The sequence below is a fragment of the Leucopleurus acutus genome (assembly GCF_964270905.1).
Source record: "Leucopleurus acutus genome assembly, chromosome: 19".
NCBI classification, from domain to species: domain Eukaryota; kingdom Metazoa; phylum Chordata; class Mammalia; order Artiodactyla; family Delphinidae; genus Leucopleurus; species Leucopleurus acutus.
In genome coordinates, this window is record NC_139161.1 from 29,346,354 (window position 1) to 29,367,603 (window position 21,250).

Here is a 21,250-nt window from a genome sequence, read left to right on the forward strand (position 1 = left end):
TACAGCAGGCTCAACAGCACTACTCATGACCCCAACCCCACACACCTAGAAACATCCAGTGGTACAGAACCATGAACAGCAGCCCTCAAGTGGGCTGGAGTGGAGTGATGTGGGGAAGGAAGGGGGGCTATCTCTTAGGGCCAATGCCTCATGACAGCTGAAATCAAACAACACTATACCCTTAGACTAGCCTGGGCATGTGACAGATGAGGGATCCTGGGTTTGCATAGAGTATGGCTCACATATCTGACTAAGGCTTTGCATTCTTCTTATCTAAGTTAATGCCTTTCATTGTACATTGCCCCCAATTCCCACTAGTTCAGGGTTTCTTATCAACCACCTGTCTCACAACCTCATGGCCCATTTATTAAAAATGTGCCCCACTGGGAATAAACATCTCCAGACTGGACTTACATACTGCATTTTTAAACACTACCTGGGTCATCTTTATGCAGATTTAAGTTTGAGGACCTCTGCTCTACAGCAATGTTTCTTAAACTGTGGGCCGTGACCCGTTTGGTCAAGAAACCAAATAAATGAGTCATGACCAGCAGTTGATTTTTTTTTTAAGTAAGTAGGAATAAATTATAAATAGAACACACTGCAGGTAGTCAGGGCAATTATTGTTTCTGGGAACTTATGCACTTGTGGACCTCTGTGCAGGGATGTAAAATGTATTCCTCACTGTGGATCCCACTCAGAGTTTGAAAACCACTATCCTAGAGGGAAAAAGGAAAACAATATTCTTGCACATGCGTTTATTTTCATTTTCCACCCCTAATTCCAAGCTTCTGGAGTTTAGTTCAAGCACAAGATATCAAGACAGAAAGGCTGTTATCAAATCCTAAACGGATAAGGCAAAGCCAAACTAAGGAGGGGGATGAGCCCAAGGCCCCCACTCTGCTCCTGCCTGAGACCCTTATCATGGAGCTGGGGATAAGGAAAGGTGCCAAAGAGAAATTTGCACAACTCTCCTCAGGCTGGACCTGTTCCTTGGTAAAGAACCTGTAGCCACTCACTGTCACAGTTTAGAGGAATTAAAATGTTCCCCATGGGGGGGAATGGGGGGTCAGAGGAGGCTCAGTCTCAGTATAAGGTATAGACAGAAGTCAGGTTCAACCCATCTTTGCAGTCCTGTGGCAGTGACGAGGTCAAAGGAAAGTCAGGAAAGGGTGAATGGTCAAGTCTCACCCCAGCACCAGCGACATGAGTTGCCTTGGACAAGTCGCGTAACCTCTCAGTCCCCTAGGTTCCATGCATGGCTAATGTTCTGGGAGCAAGTGGGGCACAGGCAATCAGACAGCTTCCCTTCTTGCCCAATGCTCTAGGACAGGGAGTCCCATCTTGCACATCTTGCCTGACCAGAAGAGAGAACATGGGAGGAAGGGCAAGGGGAAAAAGATGGTAGCTAGCTGTGTTGTTAGCTTTCAGACTCACCAGAAGCAAGGACTTACTGAAAAGAGCCTCAAGAGAGGAGAGCAAATTGACAAGGAGGCCAGAGAGCAAAAAACCCAGCGAAGCCCAGGAGCATTTTCCCGTGCCATTCACAGCCGCGGGACTGCGGGAGGGTCAGCTACATAACAGAAATAAACGGAGGACACTCACTCACTTGGCTTTGTAAGCTCTCGTAAGCTGAGAGTGAAGTCAGAGGTGGCAGTCTCCTGGGTTGGGTCCAAAAGAACAGGTGGTTCCCCCCACCCGCCAACTAGAGAAAAGCCACCACTTGGGTAAAGACATCCAGAGGAAGTCAGCGGCCAAGGAGGGTGAACTGGAAGCAGTGAGAGATCGGCGCTGCCCCTCAGCGCAAGTTCCCGAAAGGTACTCGCTGGAGAGGCCCCTTAATTCCGTCGGGCAGGAGTGAACTCGCGCCCACCCCTTTGGCAAGGGCACTGGGGAGGCGCCGGGAAGCGGCCAGGCAGGAACTCGGCTGCGGTTACCTCGGCCCAGGGCCGGCCAAGCGCTCCTCGGAGTCTTGAGAGCAGCCAGTCCCCCAAAGGCGGGGGCACCGAGGGCGGCGCCCCCGGACCCAGTGTCTCCAGCGGACACCCAGCGACACCGGGGACCGAAAACGCCCGAAGCTCCCACCCTGCCCCCCACAGACTCCGAACCCGCGGGAAGAAGCAGCGACCAGGTCTCCAGGTCACCCCCCTACCGCCCCGCCAAACCGCGCGCGCCCTACTAGCCCCGCTCCTCGCACAGGTCCCGGGCCCCCGACCTGGGAACCCATGCCTTCTCGGCTCCCGCCGCGGGCCGCCGCCAAGGCCCCGGCAGTGTTTGTAAACAAACCGGTCACGTGGCCCCGGCGGCCCGCTCCCCGCCCCCTGTGCCCGCGGCCCCCAGGGTGACCCCCCCACCGGACCCCGCCTCGGCCGCGCTGGGCAGAGGGTGCCGCGCGCTCCGGGGGAGCCGGGCCGCAGGGACCACGGGACCTGCGCCCAGTGATGGGGGGTCGGGCGCCCGCGCTGACAGCGCGCCCCACGCCCACGCACGCCCGGCTCGCGCAGTGCTCGCGTCTGCTTACCGGGCAGCAGGCAGCCCGGTCCGGCCAGCTCTGAGCTTGGCTCCGCGGGGGTGCGCAGCAGCAAAGGACCGCCCGGCCGGATCCCGGGCTCTGGGCGCGCTCTTAAAGCCACAGTCTCCGCCACTGCCGCCGCCGCCACTCCGCATCCCTCCGGGTCGGGGCCGGGGGCTGCCTGGTGACGGACGCGCCCCCGCGCCTATCCCCTCGGCTCAGCACATAGCAACACGCCGCGGGTTGGCTGGGCCCGGCCGCAGCCCATCCGTCTTGAGCCAATCAGCGAAGGACGGAACTCCGCCCCCTGCTTCCCCTACCTCCCACCCCCCCACCTCTCGGCCCTGGCAGGGCTTGGGTGAGGGGAGTGTGGCGAGTGCCGGGCCAGGCCCTATGAGGCACAGCCAGCGGAGCCTGGCCAAGCAGGGCAACTGGCCGGAGGAAGAGGGAGAAAGGGTGATGAGGATGGGTAGGCTCTCGGCGCTCGGGAGGAGGCCGTCTATTTGGGTTTGGAGTTTGTCCCCGCTTCAAGGCTGGGATTTCCAGAACCCGGGGTAGGGAGAGGGGAAGCTTTATAGTGCTTCTTCTACTCTCTATAACTCCCTCCTCCCACCTTAGGTATCCCTAACTCAGAGGCTAAGTTACCTGAGGAAGCTCTTGGGAACCGGGGCAGTTGAATTAAATAAGACAGTGCCAGCCCGACGGGGCCCAGCCAGGACCTACTCAGAAGCAAGGCATTTCCCCTTTTCTCTCTGCTCTCTCAAATTTGGCGAATTAAAAGTAGGAACGAGGCATTACAGGAATTGGAAGGTACCTAGCCCCCAGCTGCTGCTGATTTTCCAAGGCTTTTAAAGAGAAATGGTACGCCCGGGAGAGTAGGATGGTCAGTGATCATAGGGGAGGCTCCCACGTTCTGGGTCAGTGGAGTGGTGCTTTTCAAGGAAGAGAAGGTTAAAAAAATAAGCCCAGGGCAGTCAGGAAATTTAGGGAGGCACCAGGTGGGTGGAGTGGGGCAGTCTCCCAGCAAGAAAACAGGTCAGTTTGAGAAAGAATGCTGCCAGGGATCAGGGGCAGAGAGCAACCCAGCCTTTTCAGTTGGCCACTGTTAGTTCTGCAGTTCCTCAGAGAGCAGTAGGAAATGCGATGTTTTATTGAGCTGCTGTCAGAATGCGAGATGCTTCTGGGGGTGCTACTGACTTCAGCCCTCTTCCCCACTGGTTTGCACATAAATGGAGAATGGTACGGGGTAGATCCCCAGGTGGCTCAAACTTCACCGCAACGCCACCTGGCAGTCTTTAAAATATATTTGATTCAGGGACTTCCCAGACGGTCCAGGGGTTAAGACTGCGCTCCTAGTGCAGGGGGCATGGGTTTGATCCCTAGTCGGAGATAGATAAATAGATAGATATTTGATTCAGTTAATATATTTTGCATTCAAATTGTATTCAGTTAATATACCTTGCATGGTTGGATGTGAATCCAGTCCTAATGTTAATAAAACGATAGTAAAAGCAACAAAAAATACCTCAAAAAATCGGTATCATACACATGTATCAGTCTCAGTGTAAGCAGTTTCAGTGTAAGCAAGAACACCTTGTCACTGTTCACAGTTGACAAAGTTGGAAAGTTTAAAACAGATTTTTTTAAAATGCTTTTCAGGTGAGAAAGAATCATGAACAAGAAACGTTTAATACTTAATCTATGAAGAGGTGGTGGATTCTTTAGAGTTTGATTTCTGCGCTCATCTGCCTCTTGGGCAAATTTCTTTGTCTCTCTAGGCCTTGGTTTCCACAGTTTAAAACAAAGAAAATTGAAATAGGATGATCTCTAAAGTCCCTTACCTCTCCAAAATCTAATCAGGGCCAGAAAGTCAAACTCCTTACAATGTTTCAGCAATATTCTCCTAGTGAATATTCATGTTGCCAGATCACCACTCCCCAACAGTAGATGTTGCATTAGTTTAACACCCTAGGATATTGGTATGTTATGTAACAAGATTGGTGGCTACCGTTTTCTGTTTAAATAAAAGATAATGTGAGCTAAGGAGGACAAGCCTGGTGGGGTGGTTCAAGAGGGAGATGTGAGGACCCCTGCAGGCCTGCCGTGTGTATGCAGGGAACTGGAAGAGGCAGCGGGACTTGCAAGACCTGGAGACGATAGAACCAGCCGGCAACCAACCAAAAAAAGGGTGTACTAAGGCTGATGGTGCCTCCTCCCAGGCAGAAGAGCCAAGCACTGTGAGTTGTTAGGCCAGAAGGTAGAAGTGAAACAAAGTAGGAGAAGCAACTTCTCTTCCTCTCTGAAAGCACCTCGAATGGCCCCTCAGTACACATTTACTCAGTGCCTATTCTGTGCAGAACTTCCTGCTTGGCTTGGATGGTAGTTTTCTGAAGAATCTACCACGAGGAGAGACCCTGAGGCCTAGGGAGAGTGTGTGAGAACTGACAGATATTTATCCCGTAGGGCAAAAATGAGGTGGAAAAATATAGGGAGAGAAGTAAGTAAATTTGTTCAAATGTAGCCAGAGAGCTTTTTTTCCCCCCAGCAGTAAAAGTTTGAGAAGTTCCTAGCCTCGCAGACAGGATATCAGCTTGGCTTTGTCAGTGGCCCAGGACCCTTGTCTCCTCTGTGTGTGGCCAAATTCATTCATTGCCAAAGCCTTCCCAGCAACTATTTTCCAGCATCCCCTTTCTCCAATCCCACATTCCTACTGTTGCCACATTGACATCACTACTACCATGAAAAGGTCACTTTTATGTGCTCATCTTAACTTCTCATAGCATTTGGCATGATTACATCCTCCTTTCCCTCAACCCCCACCACCAGTGCATCAGCAGGTCCTGTCAGCTCTACTTCAGAAATATATATTTGCTCTGAACACGTCTGTCTCTGCTGCTACCACCCTGGTCAGAGCCACCAACACCTCTTGCCTAGATGTTGCAACAGCCTGCCAACTCACCTCCCTGCTTCCAGTCTCTACACAGCAGCCAGATGGTAGTTCCTCAAAACAAACTCCTTACGATGGCCACAAGGCCCTACTAAGCCAACCTCTCTGGTCTTTCCCTGTTGCTCCTTCGCTCATGCTGCTCCAGTCAAGCTGGCCACCTTTCTGTTCCTCAAATACGCTGGGCCTGGTCTTGTTATAGTGTTTGTATTTGCTGTCCCGTCCACCTAGAACACTGTCTCCAGAAGGCTGCCTCCTCACCACTTGGTTTTCAGGTCAAACATTTCCTCCATAGAGGCCCCCCTGATACTTACATGCCCCCCAGGGTACCCTCTATTCTACCTACTCCCAACTTTTCTTTCTTTTTTCTTTTTAAATTTTATTTATTTATTTTTGGCTGCGTTGGGTCTTCGTTGCTGCATGCGGGCTTCCTCTAGTTGTGGTGAGCTGGCTTCTCACTGCCATGGCTTCTCTTGTTGCGGAGCATGGGCTCTAGGGGTGCCGGATTCAGTAGTTGTGGCTTGCAGTCTCAGTAGTTGTGGTGCACGGGCTTAGTTTGTCCGCGGCATGTGGGATCCTCCCAGACCAGGGCTTGAACCTGTGTCCCCTGCACTGGCAGGCGGATTCTTAACCACTGCACTGCCAGGGAAGTCCTGCAACTTTGCATAACACATATCTCTCCCTGAAATTACTTTCTTCGTGTTTTTATTTGTTTTCTGTCTCGCCCACCTCTGAAGTGTAAACTCCATGAGAGCGTCCGGGACTTTGTCTGTCTTGCTTCCTGTTGTATCCCCAGTGCCAGCAACAGTATCTGGCACTCCACCAATACTTGTTGAATAAATAACTGAACAAATGAATGAATATACGCATCACCTCCTACACCATCTCCTGCAGTTTCTGTCACTTTCCTTTATCTCCTTTCCCTCTTTGCTCTTTCCTCATTCCATCTCAAAGCCTTTTGCTTGATGACTCAATCCAAAGATCAGATCAAGTGTCACTTTTCTGGAAGAGTTTCCCCTAACCTCTCTAGAAAAACTAATCTTTCTCTTCTCAATACCTTCCATAGCACTGTATTCACAACTCTATTACATCACGCAGCACTCTACACTCCTTAGTAAGAGTTCTCAGTTATCCATTCTCTCTGCCAGTTCCTCCTGGGCTGCAACCTTATCAGATCGTCTTTGTATGTTTAGCACCTGGCACATGGCAGGCCCTCCCTCCAGCTTTATATTTGAGTTGAATCCAGTAGGGATCCAAGCAGGAATGGATAGGTTCTGTCCTCAGAGTCTACTGATTAACAGATAACAGTCTTACTTCATAGTATGAAAAGATTAACCTGAAACTTTAGGATATTCTATAATGAAAGGAGCTGCCTACATTTTAAAATCACAGCACAATGGAAACTTCCTGAATGCTAAAGGCTACAGGCTGTCACACTACCATACCACCTGGGAAAACATTCCCCTCTGCCTGTCTGGGGAGGGGGAGTTTCTCCTCCCAGGCTTCACTCCCATCTCCCCCCACAAGGAAAGTCCCATGACATTACATCACAGAGGAGGGCCTGGTGCCATTTTCCTGCAAACACATCATGGCAACAGTGCTTTGTTTCTTTATGTACAATAAATGCTTTCTCTGATCCTTGTCCAAGTTCCTCACTTTCAGTCATGAAAGTGGCTGATTATGTGCTTTTCAGACTGTAAGTGGGTAAGGGTTATACATCAGCCCTCCTGAACACACTCTGAACAAAACAGCTGCTCTAATTTATTGAGCACATGTTGTGGACAGAGCAGTTTCTATTCTATCTTGTTATATTTAATCCTCAAAGCAACCTGCAAGATAGGTATTTTCCCCCATTTTTTAAAGAAGCTGATCCTATGGAATTTGAACCCTAATCTATCTGGCTTCAAATCCCATTCATTCTCTTTCTTCTGCACCATCAAAGAGAACAAATGCTTCTCTCCTCTTCTCTTCAAATATCCCAATCCCTTTTACAAGGAAACTCATCTGAACATCAGACTACCCAACAAAGCAAAATTCAAAGTGCCCAGAAACAAGAGGTGTAAGGGCTTAGCACTTCCATCCTGAAAACAACAATGGAAACTGTAATATTTACGTGGTGTTTCCTATGTTCTGGGAGCTGGTACAGACACTTTACATGCATTGCTTAATTTAATCCAATCTTCACAACAACCTTATGAGGAAGATACCAGTGGGTCTACATACCTTAACCACAGTTCCAAAATCCAAAAAGCTCTAAAAGTTAAAAGTAAGTTTGACACAGCTCATATGGAACAATAACAAGTCAATAGTATTCAATAACTAAAATCTGGGGACTTCCCTGCTGGCACAGTGGTTAAGAATCCGCCTGCCAATGCAGGGGACACGGGTTTGAGCCCTGGTCTCGGAAGATCCCACATGCCGTGAAACAACTAAGCCCGTGTGCCACAACTACTGAGCCTGAGTGATACAGTACTGAAGCCGGTGCGCCCATGCTCTGCAACAAGAGAAGCCACACAGTGAGAAGCCCCCGCACCGCAATGAAGACCCAACACAGCCAAAATAAATAATAAATAATTTTATAAAAAATAAAATAACTAAAATCTGTAGGGTAAAAAATATTTGGGAGGATACAGCAATTGTATTTTCCTTCTTTATTTTCACAAGCTACTAATAGTACTCTCATTGAGTATCTTTTAATTTCCAGTCCTTCCCATGTGGGCTAGTCTCAGTATTTGTCTAATCAATATGTTATACGTTATAATCAGTTACAGTACCATTGAGGATGTCTCTCTTCTGCACAATTTTAAAAAATTTATTTTTATTTTTATTTTTGGCTGCATTGGGTCTTCGTTGCTGTGTGTGGGCTTTCTGTAGTTGTGGCGAGCGGGGGCTACTCTTCATTCTGGTGCGCGGGCTTCGCATTGCGGTGGCTTCTCTTGTTGCGGAGCACAGGCTCTAGGTGCGCAGACTTCAGTAATTGTGGCGCTCGGGCTCAGTAGTTGTGGCTCACGGGCTCTAGAGCACAGGCTCAGTAGTTGTGGCACAGGGGCTTAGTTGCTCCCTGGCATGTGGGATCTTCCCGGGCCAGGGATCAAACCCATGTCCCCTGCATTGGCAGGCGGATTCTTAACCATTGTGCCACCGGGGAAGTTCTCTGCACAATTTTTAAATTGATGTAATAAACCATAGAAGATTTTCTTATGCTCCACTTTCAAAAAACAAAAAATTTGACATAGCTCATTTGATGGCAAACTTCAGCTGACATGAGGTCATCCATAGGCTTTATTAATCTCATCTAGTATGTTCATATGTTTCTTAGAGGAATATTAATGTTCGGAAGAGCTCATACTCCCTAGTGTTTTATGTAATATGCAGTATATGCACTGAAAGTTTCTAGAATCTAAAACACATCTATGCCAGCGTTTCAAATATGGGATTGAGGACTACATTATTAACCCTACTTTACAGATAAGTAACTTAGGTTCAGAGAGGTTAAGTAACTTGCCCAAAGTGACACAGCTAGTAAATAGTAGAACTACAATTAGAAATATGTCTGAATCTGTGAAAAAAAATATTTGGAACACATGTGACAGACTAAGGGCTAATTCTTCTGAAGGCAAAAATAGGAAGTGACAATTCACAGTAGAGGAAAAAGAAATAACTTGTAAAGATGTGAAAAAATATTCAGCTATAGTTATAACAAGAAAAAAAGTAAATTAAAATTACAATGAGGTACTATTTTTATCTTATCAGATTGGAAAGTAGTAAAAAGCTCAATAACACTGTGTTGGAGAAGATGTGACAGAATAGCCACTCATATGTTGTTTGCAGTAAAGGTAAATTGGGACAGTTTCTATGAAGGGCAATTTGACAATCTCTCTCAAAATATACTCAGAAATTTCACTTGTAGGAATTTGTCTTTAAGATAGACTCACGCATGTGCACAAAGATGATATTAAAAGATATTGTAATATTGTTAGTATTAGCAAAAACTCTGACTCTCTGGGAAATGTAACTTTGCAGTTGATTAAAGCCCAGAAATTTTTTTTTTTTTTTTTGCGGTACACGGGCCTCTCACTCTTGTGGCCTCTCCTGTTGCGGAGCATAGGCTCCCGACGCGCAGGCTCAGCGGCCATGGCTCACGGGCCCAGCCGCTCCGCGGCATGTGGGATCTTTCCAGACCGGGGCACGAACCCGCGTCCCCTCCATCGGCAGGTGGACTCTCAACCACTGCGCCACCAGGGAAGCCCTAAAGCCCAGAAATTTTACAACGCTCTAAAACTGATAATGGGGGATGATTATTTTTTCTGGTCAGTAGAAGAGAACCTCAAATGTTATTATTTTCACCCTATAGGACATTAGCCAGTTATCTACCAAAATTAGCAAAGTTATTTCAGAATTTCTTTTTATCCACTGACTTTACGATTTTCAACTTGCATATTATGTTTTGAACTCACTTGTCATCCTGGTTGTTTCTTCATTAATGAGTTAAATAAAACTTTAATATACAGTTTCTGTGCATTTATATTGGAAGTATGAGTTTCATCTTTTAAAACTAATGCTTTGAAATGACCTAAATCCATCCATAAAGGACTGGTTGAATACATTACAATGCCTCTACATGAAGGAATACTCTGCAGCCTTTAAAAAGAGGCAGGTTTATACATAGCTACTCCATGGGGGCAAGGATCTTTGTTTGGTTCCCCAATGAACCTAAGCACCTAGAATAGTACCTGGGCACATAGTGTTCTCAGTTTGCTTCTAGCTGTGATAACAAACAATTCCAAAATATCAGTGGTTAACCCACACATACACACAAAACACATTTATTTTTTTCTCATGGATATGTCAGGTAGCTATGGTGACACTGCTCCAGGCTGAGGGTCACAGGCTGGGTTGAGGTTGTCTTCTAGTGTCTTCTTGTTTAGGGACCACGGATGTATAAGTACATGGTAACATAAAATGCCTCTTAAAGCCTCTACTTTGAGTGACACATTGTCACTTAGGCCTGCAATCCACTGGTCAAAGAAAATCATATGGCCAAGGGCTTCCCTGGTGGCGCAGTGGTTGAGAGTCTGCCTGCCGATGCAGGGGACGCGGGTTCGTGCCCCGGTCCGGGAAGATCCCACATGCCGCGGAGCGGCTGGGCCTGTGAGCCATGGCCGCTGAGCCTGCGCATCCGGAGGCTGTGCTCTGCAACGGGAGAGGCCACAACAGTGAGAGGCCCACGTACCGCAAAAAAAAAAAAGAAAATCATATGGCCAAGTCCAAAGTCAAGAGAGAAGAGAAGTATACTTCACCTTCTTTACAGAAAGAGCCTCAAAAGTCACATGGCAGAGAGCAGGATGTATAACCCTCTTATGAGGAGTGGAGAACAATATTTCAATCTAGCATAATGCTTAATCAATATGTTAAATGGATGAATTGAATGAACAAACTCCAAGAATTCAGGGGGAGAAAAAGGCATGGGGCAGAACTATGGTACAAAGTATGCCACCATTTAGTTTTTTTAATATAAATATATAGAGAATGTATAGAAGTATGCTTGAATATGCCTTTACTATCTCTAGGAGAAAGCTCAAGAAGCTGGTACCTGTGGTTGCTGCTGGGAGAAGGACTAGGAGCCTGGGGGTGAGGAATGGGAGGGAGGCTTACCATTTAGTATCATGTGTATGTATTACCTATTAAAAAGTAAAGTTAAGTTCTCTACGGAGGACATAAAAAGAACAATTCAACACAGTCTGACTGTAGAGTCCAAACACTAAAACCCTACGCTATGATATCTTTGGGAGAAAGCCATGGATCAGAAGACTTCCTTTTGTTCTTAATTCATCGCAGACAAACCGTGCATGGCATCTTCTTTGTTTCAAGTTCCTGCAGACTCGCCTATAGCACCACACCAATTACAACAAAATTCCATCTCAGCCAATTTTTAAATGTTCCAGAACCATGATTTTCAAAACCAGTGGAAAGCTTCAGGAATGGAAGTCTCTGAAGAGAGAGGGGTGAAGCTAGTTCATCCTGATCCTTTCAACCAAATTAGCTCTGCTTTTAACTGTTTTGCTTCTGAGTTTAAATAAAACCCTTCTCCTAATAGTAAAATGAGATGATGACTATAGCTCTCTCATACTCACTTTGTGGTTCTGTGTGGAGCAGTACAGTCCTTAGGCGCCCTCAGAGCTTCAGGTAAAGTTCCCCTCCAGCAGTAACAATAAGGAGAATCAAAATGTGATGGAGGAGGGCTTCCCTGGTGGCGCAGTGGTTGAGAGTCCGCCTGCCGATGCAGGGGACATGGGTTCGTGCCCCGGTCCGGGAGGATCCCACATGCCGCGGAGCGGCTGGTCCCGTGAGCCATGGCCGCTGAGCCTGCGCGTCCGGAGCCTGTGCTCAGCAACAGGAGAGGCCGCAACAGTGAGAGGCCCACGTACCGCAAAAAAAAAAAAAAAAAAAAAATGTGATGGAAGAGATTGGACATCTACACAAAAGACTCCCTTCGTCAGCAAATGGGTAGATAGAGATTTAGGAGTGTCCATATTCAATTAGGGATTAGGGCATAATTTCTAAGTAAGAACGATTGTATACGTATTGCTATTGTACCCAAAGCTGTAAAATATTCTAGTCTCTGAGTAAATGCATTGTGTTATATATTGTCTGAAGAATAGCCTCCTTCATTACTGAGATATCCCAGCAAAGAATGGGAATTCCATGACTGGAGGGTTGACAGTGGCACCTCACTCAATGGTTTCCTCTCAGCAGAGCCTGGGGAAACTTGCAGTTTAATGTGCCCTGTTTAATGGATTTACAGATTGTATTATACTACAGTGTTCAGTTTTCACTAAGTTAACCCTCATAAAATGGACAAGAGCGTCCCGAGTTTCCTGCAAAGAAACAGCAAATTAAAGATAATGCTAATAATTAAAGCCCAAGCCAGCAAGAAAGTGGTGGGGTTGACATTTCTCTTACCCTTAATATAAGCTGTCAGCCACATTACTCAGTAAAAAGCAATAACCTTCTTGTCGGATCTGACAAGAAGATACCAAAAAAATTCAAAATTATCCACAGATGATTTGAAAAAATGGATTTATTTTTGTTGTTGTTGTTGTTGCTGTTAGGAACGTATAACCAGAAATGTTTGGAGACCCCTGGTTTGAAAAAATGACCCCTGAAGAGCAAGAATTCGTCAGTGACTCTCCAATGTGATTCAGACAGAAGGTGCCCAGCCAGAATCTGGGATATTTTATTCTGCTAATGGGTCACCCCTACAGAGAGGCTGAATGAATCCAGCTACTGTAGCTTGATGATACCGTCTTGTAAGATCACCTAACTCATTTCTCAATTATATTCTTTTTATTTTTTTATTTTTTGGCCACACCAAGCGTCATGTGGGGTCTTAGTTCCCTGACCAGGGATCAAACCCACTCCCCCTGCATTGGAAGTGCGGAGTCTTAACCACCGAACCGCCAGGGAAGTCCCCTTAATTATATGCTTGATTTTCAAGTATAATTTATGGTTCTGATGTGGCTCCACATGTTGTCTTCCTTACAGATGTTTGAGAACGTACCATACAGTGTCAATGCCTGGTCATTGCATTATTCCAATATTGGACTCTTGTGAGCTTGGTTAATGTGGGTCCAACCCCGAGAGGCTGCTCACCTCTAAGTGTTATGACAAAATGAATTCCTGGATTGGTCAGAGTGATGCCCAGACCCTAGAAGACAGGGACCCTCAGTTTCCCCAGATGACTTCATCTCAGTACTCTCTCCTGGCAGTGCTATAACCTAAATTCTTTTAACGAAGACCCTGAAAAGTGATACATATAGGAACCTGGGCCTTGTTTCTAAAAGAAGGGAGTTTCTAGCTCTGAATTGTATTCATTCTGTAGCACATCTAATGCTCTTCTTGCCCAACAACTTTTTCTTCTGTGCTCTCAGTTTTTGAACAGTGTTAATTCACTAACTTGAAAGCTGATTGTTGCTTTGGTCTGCCAGGCACCAAGGCCCAGGCTCTCAACAAAGGCTCTTCAGACAACACAATAGCCAAGATAAACTGACCCGCAGAGCTGAGTTTACATAGGCTCCAAACTGCCTCTCTGCTCTCCTGGCCTGCTGCTGCAGCAGACTGCTAGATGATTGCACAGCCGGCCTCCGAAGCATTCTCCCTCCCGGACTCTTCCTTCTTTGAATAAAACTGACATAGATCCATTTCCTTTAGTCAAATGACAATATCATCAGCTGTCTCAGCAGCTTGGCTGACCAGACTTTTATTTTTGCCTCACTGCCTGATGGCAATATTCCAACTCCAGCAATTTCTAGGAGTGAAGAGCAGCCTATGCAGGAAAGGTAGGGTGGGCCCCATGGAACTGGGCTGACTTTAGATCAATTAGGACTGCCTGCGTTCTCAGCCTTGGTTGCATATTAGAGTCACCTGGAGAGCTTTTCAAACATAGCAATGCCTGTGCTGAACTCCTAGCAATTGTGATTTAATTAGTCTGGGGTGGAACCTGGGCATGGATGCCTTTAAAAGCCCCCCAGGTGATAAGTGCAGTCAGTGGTGAAGACCACAGACTTGGGATCTTATCCTCCAAGGGAGGATTTGAGGCTGATACAATTCTTTTCTAAGCTAAAGCTAGTAAAAAAGCTTCTAGTCTAAAGCTCCCTCCAAAAAGCTTCCATTTTGCAATTAGCTCACAGAGATATTTGCAAAAAGCTGCACAAGTAAACATGTGTTAATGATACAATGCCACACTCCACAGGTTCCAAGACATTTTCTCATATATTCTTTCCTTTGACTCAAAATAACCCAGTGAGGTAAACAGGACAGGTATTATTATCCACAATTTTCTGGTAAGGAAATTGGTATCCTGAGCCAACTGAGGACACAGACTTCTGGTTTTTGTTCAGCACTTTTTTTTGGCTGCATTGGGTCTTCGTTGCTGCACTCAGGCTTTCTCTAGTTGTGGCGAGCGGGGACTATTCGTCATTGTGGTGCGCGGCCTTCTAATTGTGGTGGCTTCTTTGTTGCAGAGCACGGGCTCTAGGCACACAGGCTTCAGTAGTTGTGGCACGCAGGCTCAGTAGCTGTGGTGCACGGGCTTAGTTGCTCTGCAGCATGTGGGATCTTCCCAGACCAGGGCTTAGAACCGTGTCCCCTGCATTGGCAGGCGGATTCTTAACCACTGCGCCACCAGGGAAGCCCCTGTTTAGCACTTTTTAAATTACGTAATATATACTCTACAGTGACATGCATAACCTCAGCTGTCACATATAGGGAGGAAATATTACACAGGAGTTAAAAGCAAAGTTGTAAAATCAGATGTAAAAATTTGAGTTTTAGTTTTCTCACATATTAGTTTTATGATATTGGGCAGATATATAATCTCTCTGAGACTCAATTTTCCTCTACTGGATATTGTCCTGGAATACCACCTTCAAAGGGGGTATCAGTGAGATATAATTGTTGATATTCTCATTATATGATCATGACACATTTACCTACTTGTGAGGATAGAAATAATTTCCAAGAATTATTTAAAGTCGGGACTTTCCTGGTGGCGCAGTGGTTAAGAATCCTCCTGCCAATGCAGGGGACACGGGTTCAATCCCTGGTCCGGGAAGATCCCACATGCCATGGAGCAACTAAGCCCGTGAGCCACAACTACTGAGTCCACATGCCACAACTACTGAAGCCCACGTGCCTAGAGCCCATGCTCCACAGAAAGAGAAGCCACCGCAATGAGAAGTCCACACACCGCAGCAAAGAATAGCCCCTGCTTGCTGCAACTCTGAGAGCCCGTGCGCAGCAACAAAGACCCAACGCAGCCAAAAATAAATAAATAAATAATTTTTTTAAAAAAGAATTATTTAAAGTAGTTGACCTCCTTTATTCAAAGTTCTCTGCAGTATCAATCTTTGGCTTTCTTACCTGATACTCTGCAGAAAATGAGGGGCTTGATTGATACTTGATAGTGGCATTTCTCACTACAGTCATCAAATGATTCCTTTTAAATCGGAAATCAGAATTCTAGCAAATCCACCATTTAAAATTTTTCTTTGTTTATTTTACCAAGGCAGGGCTTGATCAGGTGCTTTTTAAAAAAATTTTTTTGGCCATACCACATGGCATGTGGGATCTTAATTCCCTGACCAGGGATTGAACCCGTGCCCCCTACAGTGGAAGCGCAGAGCCTTAACCACTGGACCCACTGGATCGCCAGGGGAGTCCCCAGGTGCTTTTAAAAAAATTAATAGACCTAATTTTTAGAGCAGTTTTAGATTTACAGAAAAATGAAGCAGAGGACAGAGTTCCCATATAATCCTTCCCCTGCACACAGTTTACCCTATTATTAAAAATTTTTATTAGTATGGTACATTTGTTATAATTAATGAACCCATGTTGACACTTTATTATTAATTAAAGTTTGTAGTTATTCCGGTTTCCTTAATTTTTACCTAGTGCCCTTTTTCTGTTCCAGAATCTCATTCAGGTACCACCTTATCTTTAGTTGTCAGGTCTCCGAGCTCCTCTTGGCTACAACAGTTTCTCAGACTTCCCTTATTTTTAATGACCTTGACAGTTTTGGGCAGTCCTGGTCAGGTATTTGTAGGATGCCCCTCTATTGGAATTTGTCTGATGTTTTTCTCATGATTAGACTGGGGTCATGAGGTTTGGGGAGGAGGATCACAGGGGTAAAGTGCCATTTTCATCACCCATGTCAAAGGTACATACTATCATTATGATTCATTGTTGTTGACCTCTGTCACCTGGCTGAGGTCGTGTTTGTCAGGTTTCTCCACTGCAGTTACTCCACACTCCCTTTTCTTTGGCAGCAAATTAGCATGTACAAACTACACTATGGGAATTAAGCTCCCCTCCTTTAGAGTGGCATATCTACGTAGTTTATTTGGAATTCTTCCGCACAGAAGATTGATCAAATGCTTTTGTTCATAAACCTTTTGCTGTCGTCACCCACCAAGTCATGACAATTAACCTACTTGGTAGTGGCCATAGTCCTGTGTGTTCCAGAATAGAACCATAATGGGGTCTAGGGAGACCTCTTGTGGCTAAATAAGGGCATAACCAGTCAGCTACAGGTTCTCACTATGCCACCAACATCCCTCCAGTTGTCCAGTGGTTCTCAATCAAGAGTGATTTTGGCCCCCAACCCCAGGGAACATTTGGCAATATCTGGAGATGTCTTTGGTTGTCACACTTTTGCGGGGTGATGCTACTGACATCTAGTATGAAGAGGGCATGGATTCTGCTAAGCATCCTACAATGCACAGGACACATACAACAAAGAATTATCTGAGCTGACATATCAATAATGCTGAGGTTGAGAAGCCCTGTGGCCAACAGCTGTATACAGGTGTATAAAGGTGACAGCTATGCTCAAAGGAATATTGTTATAACAGGGACGGGGGGAAGACCCTTTTTTGTGGGAAAAGTAAAAGAACAAATTCTTCAATAAAATATGCAGCTCAACACTACTGATCACAACAGAGATAGAAGAAATGGTGAAGTGACTTCTAGACATGTGCAGTTTCTTTTCTTTTCTTTCTTTCTTTTTTTGGAAATGTGCAGTTTCTTTTTGGGCCAATCTTGTGCACATGGACCTGAGTGGCAAGAGCTCGTGCTATGGAGCTCAACAGAAGCAAATGGAAACAGGGAGCTGTTCTGAGCAGAAGAGGTACAGGTAAGAAAGAAATTAGACTGGGGCCAGTGTTTTGAGAAGGGGATTATGTGATCAAATTGTTCATTTCAGATAATTGTTTTAAAACTAAGAACAGTCTTGAGGGAAAAAATTTTAGCCAGTCCAATTGAACAACCACAATCCACAAATACTTTCAATTGTATTTCCTATACATACATATTTTTATGCTGTGGCAACTGATGAATATGACCATCCATATTCTGCTTTTTTCACTGAGTATTTTATCTGAAATCTTTTTCATATTCCTAGAGTCTCTATTATCTTTTTTAATGTCTCTATGATATTCCATAACATAGTTGCAACATACTACAGCCATTCTTCTATTGTTAGACAATAACATTGTGTCAATTTTTCCCTTTTCTAACACTGCAACATAGTGTTTTTCTACAGTTAAAGTGTTTCCTTAGGTTTCCTTTCTAGGAGTCAGATTCTAGGGTCAAAAAGTATGAACAGTATGGCAACGTAGCAGAGCGGGTAGGAACACAGAATTTGAAATTACACAACCTGGGTACAAAATTCACTCCTGCCCATTACCACCTACATGACTTGAATGATTTGCTTAAAGCTCCCAGGTCCTCTGGGGACTGATATGATCCTGTATCTTTTTCCATCCCCTCACTTTCAGTCTGTATGTGTCCCTAGGTCTGAAGTGGGTCTCTTGTAGACAGCATATATATGGGTCTTGTTTTTGTATCTATTCAGCGAGGCTGTGTCTTTTGGTTGGAGCGTTTAATCCATTCACATTTAAGGTAATTATCAATATGTATGTTCCTATTACCATTTTCTCTAATTGTTATGGGTTTGTTTTTGTAGGTCCTTTTCTTCTCTTGTGTTTCTCACTTAGAGAAGTTCCTTTAGCATTTGTTGTAGAGCAGGTTTGGTGGTCCTGAATTCTCTTAGCTTTTGCTTGTCTGTAAAGCTTTTGATTTCTCCATTAAATCTGAATGAGATCCTTGCTGGGTAGAGTAATCATGGTTGTAGGTTCTTCCCTTTCATCACTTTAAATATATCATGCCACTCCCTTCTGGCTTGTAGAGTTTCTACTGAGAAATCAGCTGTTAACCTTATGGGAGTTCCCTTGTATGTTATTTGTTGTTTTTCCCTTGTTGCTTTCAATCATTTTTCTTTGTCTTTAATTTTTGTCAGTTTGATTACTATGTGTCTCGGCATGTTTCTCATTGGGTTTATCCTGCCTGGGACTCTCTGTGATTCCTGGACTTGGGTGGCTATTTCCTTTCCCATGTTAGGGAAGTTTTCGACTATTATCTCTTCAAATATTTTCTTGGGTCCTTTCTCTCTCTCTCTCCTTCTGGGACCCCTATAATGCGAATGTTTTTGTGTTTAATGTTGTCCCAGAGGTCTCTTAGGCTGTCTTCGTTTCTTTTCATTCTTGTTTCTTTTTCTGTTCCATGGCAGTGAATTCCACCATTCTGTCTTCCAGTTCACTTATGCGTTCTTCTGCCTCAGTTATTCTGCTATTGATTCCTTCTAGTGTATTTTTCATTTCAGTTATTTTATTGTTCATCTCTGTTTGTTTGTTCTTTAATTCTTCTAGATCTTTCTTAAACATTTCTTGCATCTTCTCAATCTTTGCCTCCATTCTTTTTCCGAGGTCCTGGATCATCTTCACTATCATTATTCTGAATTCTTTTTCTGGAAGGTTGCCTATCTCCATTTAGTTGTTTTTCTGGGGTTTTATCATGTTCCTTCATCTGGTACGTAGCCCTCTGCCTTTTCATCTTGTCTTTCTGTGAATGTGGTTTTTGTTCCACAGGCTGCAGGACTGTAGTTCTTCTTGCTTCTGCTGTCTGCCCTCTGATGGATGAGGCTATCTAAGAGGCTTGTGCAAGTTTCCTGATGGGAGGGACTGGTGGTGGGTAGAGCTGGCTGTTGCTCTGGTGGGTAGAGCTCAGTAAAACTTTAACCTACTTGTCTGCTGATGGGTGGGGCTGGGTTCCCTCCCTGTTGGTTATTTGGCCTGAGGTGACCCAGCACTGGAGCCTACCCGGCTCTTTGGTGGGGTTAATGGCAGACTCTGAGAGGGCTCACATCAAGGAGTACTTCCCAGAACTTCTGCTGCCAGTGTCCTTGTCCCCATGGTGAGCCACAGCCACCCCCCACCTGTGCAGGAGACCCTCCAACACTAGCAGATAGGTCTAGTACAGTCTCCTATGGGGTCACTGCTCCTTCCAGTGGTTCCTGATGCACACACTGCTTTGTGTGTGCCCTCCAAGAGTGGAGTCTCTTTCTCCCCCAGTCCTGTTGAAGTCCTGCAATCAAATCCTGCTAGCCTTCAAAGTCTGATTCTCTAGGAATTCTTCCTCCCATTGCCGGACCCTTAGGTTGGGAAGTTTGATGTGGGGCTCAGAACCTTCACTCCAGTGGGTGGACTTCTGTGGTATACGTGTTCTCCAGTCTGTGAGTCACCCACCCAGCAGTTATGGGATTTGATTTTATTGTGATTGCGCCCCTCCTACCATCTCACTGAGGCTTCTCCTTTGTCTTTACATGTGGGGTATCTTTTTTGTGAGTTCCAGTGTCTTCCTGTCGATGATTGTTCAGCAGTTGTGATTCCGGTGCTCTTGTAAGAGGGATTGATCACACCTCCATCTACTCTGCCATCTTGAACCAATCTCCTCTTTGCTTGGTTGGTAGTTCTATTTTTTATTTATTTTTATTTTTTTATTTTTGGCCTCAACGCATGGCTTGTGGGATCTTAGTTCCCTGACCAGAGATTGAACCCAGGTCCCAGCAGTGAAAGCACCAAGCCCTAACCCATCGACCACCAGGGAATTCCCATATTTTTAATTTTTTGAGGAATCTCCATACTGTTTTCCATAGTGGATGCACAAATTTTCATTCCCACCAACAGTGCGTGAGGGTCCTCTTTTCTTCACATCTGTTGCCAACACTTATTATTTGTTGTCTTTTTGATAATAGCCATTCTGACAGGTATGAGGTCATGTCTCATTGTGGTTTTGATTTGCATTTCCCTGACGATTAGTGACGTTGAGCAAAGAAGCTCATGCATCTGTTGGCTGTCTGTATGTCTTCTTTAGAAAAATAACTCTTCAGATCCTCTGCCCTTTTTTTTTTTTTTTTTTTTGCGGTATGGGGGCCTCTCACTGTTGTGGCCTCTCCCGTTGCGGAGCACAGGCTCCGGACACGCAGGCTCAGCGGCCATGGCTCACGGGCCCAGCTGCTCCGCGGCATGTGGGATCTTGCTAGACCGGGGCACGAACCCATGTCCCCTGCATTGGCAGGCGGACGCTCAACCACTGCGCCACCAGGGAAGCCCTCTCTGCCCATTTTTTAATCAGGTTGTTTATTTTTTTGATATTGAGTTGTGTGAGTTCTTTGTATATTTTGGATCTTAACCCCTTACATAATTTGCAAATATCTTCTCACATTCAGTAGGTAGCATTTTTGTTTTGTTGATAGTTTCCTTTGCTGTGCAAAAGCTTTTTAGTTTGATGTCATCCCATTTGATTATTGTTGCTTTTGTTTCCCTTGCTTAAGGAGGCATATCCAAAATTTTTTTCCTAAGACTGATGTCAAAGAGCATACTGCCTATCTTTTCTTCTAGAAGTTTTATGGTTTCGGGTCTTACATTTAAGGATTTAATCCTTTTCAAATTTATTTTTATACATGATGTGAGAGAAAGTTCAGTTTGATTCTTTTGCAGGTAGCTGTCACGTTTTCCCAATAACATTTATTGAAGAGGCTGTCTTTTCCCCATCTTTTCCCAATTCTTGCCTCCTTTGTCATATATTAATTGTCTGTTTAAGTGTGGGTTTATTTCTGAGCTCTCTATTCTGTTTCATTGACCTATGTGTCTGTTTTTGTGCCAATACCATACTGTTTTAATTACTGTAGCTTTGTAATATAGTTTGTAATCAGGGCATGTGATACTCCAGCTTTGTTCTTTCTCAAGATTGTTTTGGTTATTTGGGATCTTTTGTGTTTCCATAAAAATTTTAGAATTATTTGTTCTGGTTCTGTAAAAATGTCATTGGTATTTTGATAAGAATTTCACTGAATCTGTAGATTGTCTTGGGTAGTATGGTCATTTTAACAATATTAA

At 45.0% G+C, this 21,250-nt stretch overlaps 1 protein-coding gene across 1 annotated transcript in view; it reads right to left on the bottom strand.

Moving 5' to 3' along the window:
- The window catches only part of YPEL2 (yippee like 2), a 58,763-nt gene extending 56,103 nt beyond the window's left edge, over positions 1-2,660 (bottom strand). The window contains exon 1 of the mRNA XM_082861434.1: positions 2,522-2,660. The gene's annotated coding sequence lies outside the window, so the exon portion shown is untranslated. The remainder of the gene's footprint in view (positions 1-2,521) is intronic.
- Positions 2,661-21,250: the final 18,590 nt, after the last annotated feature.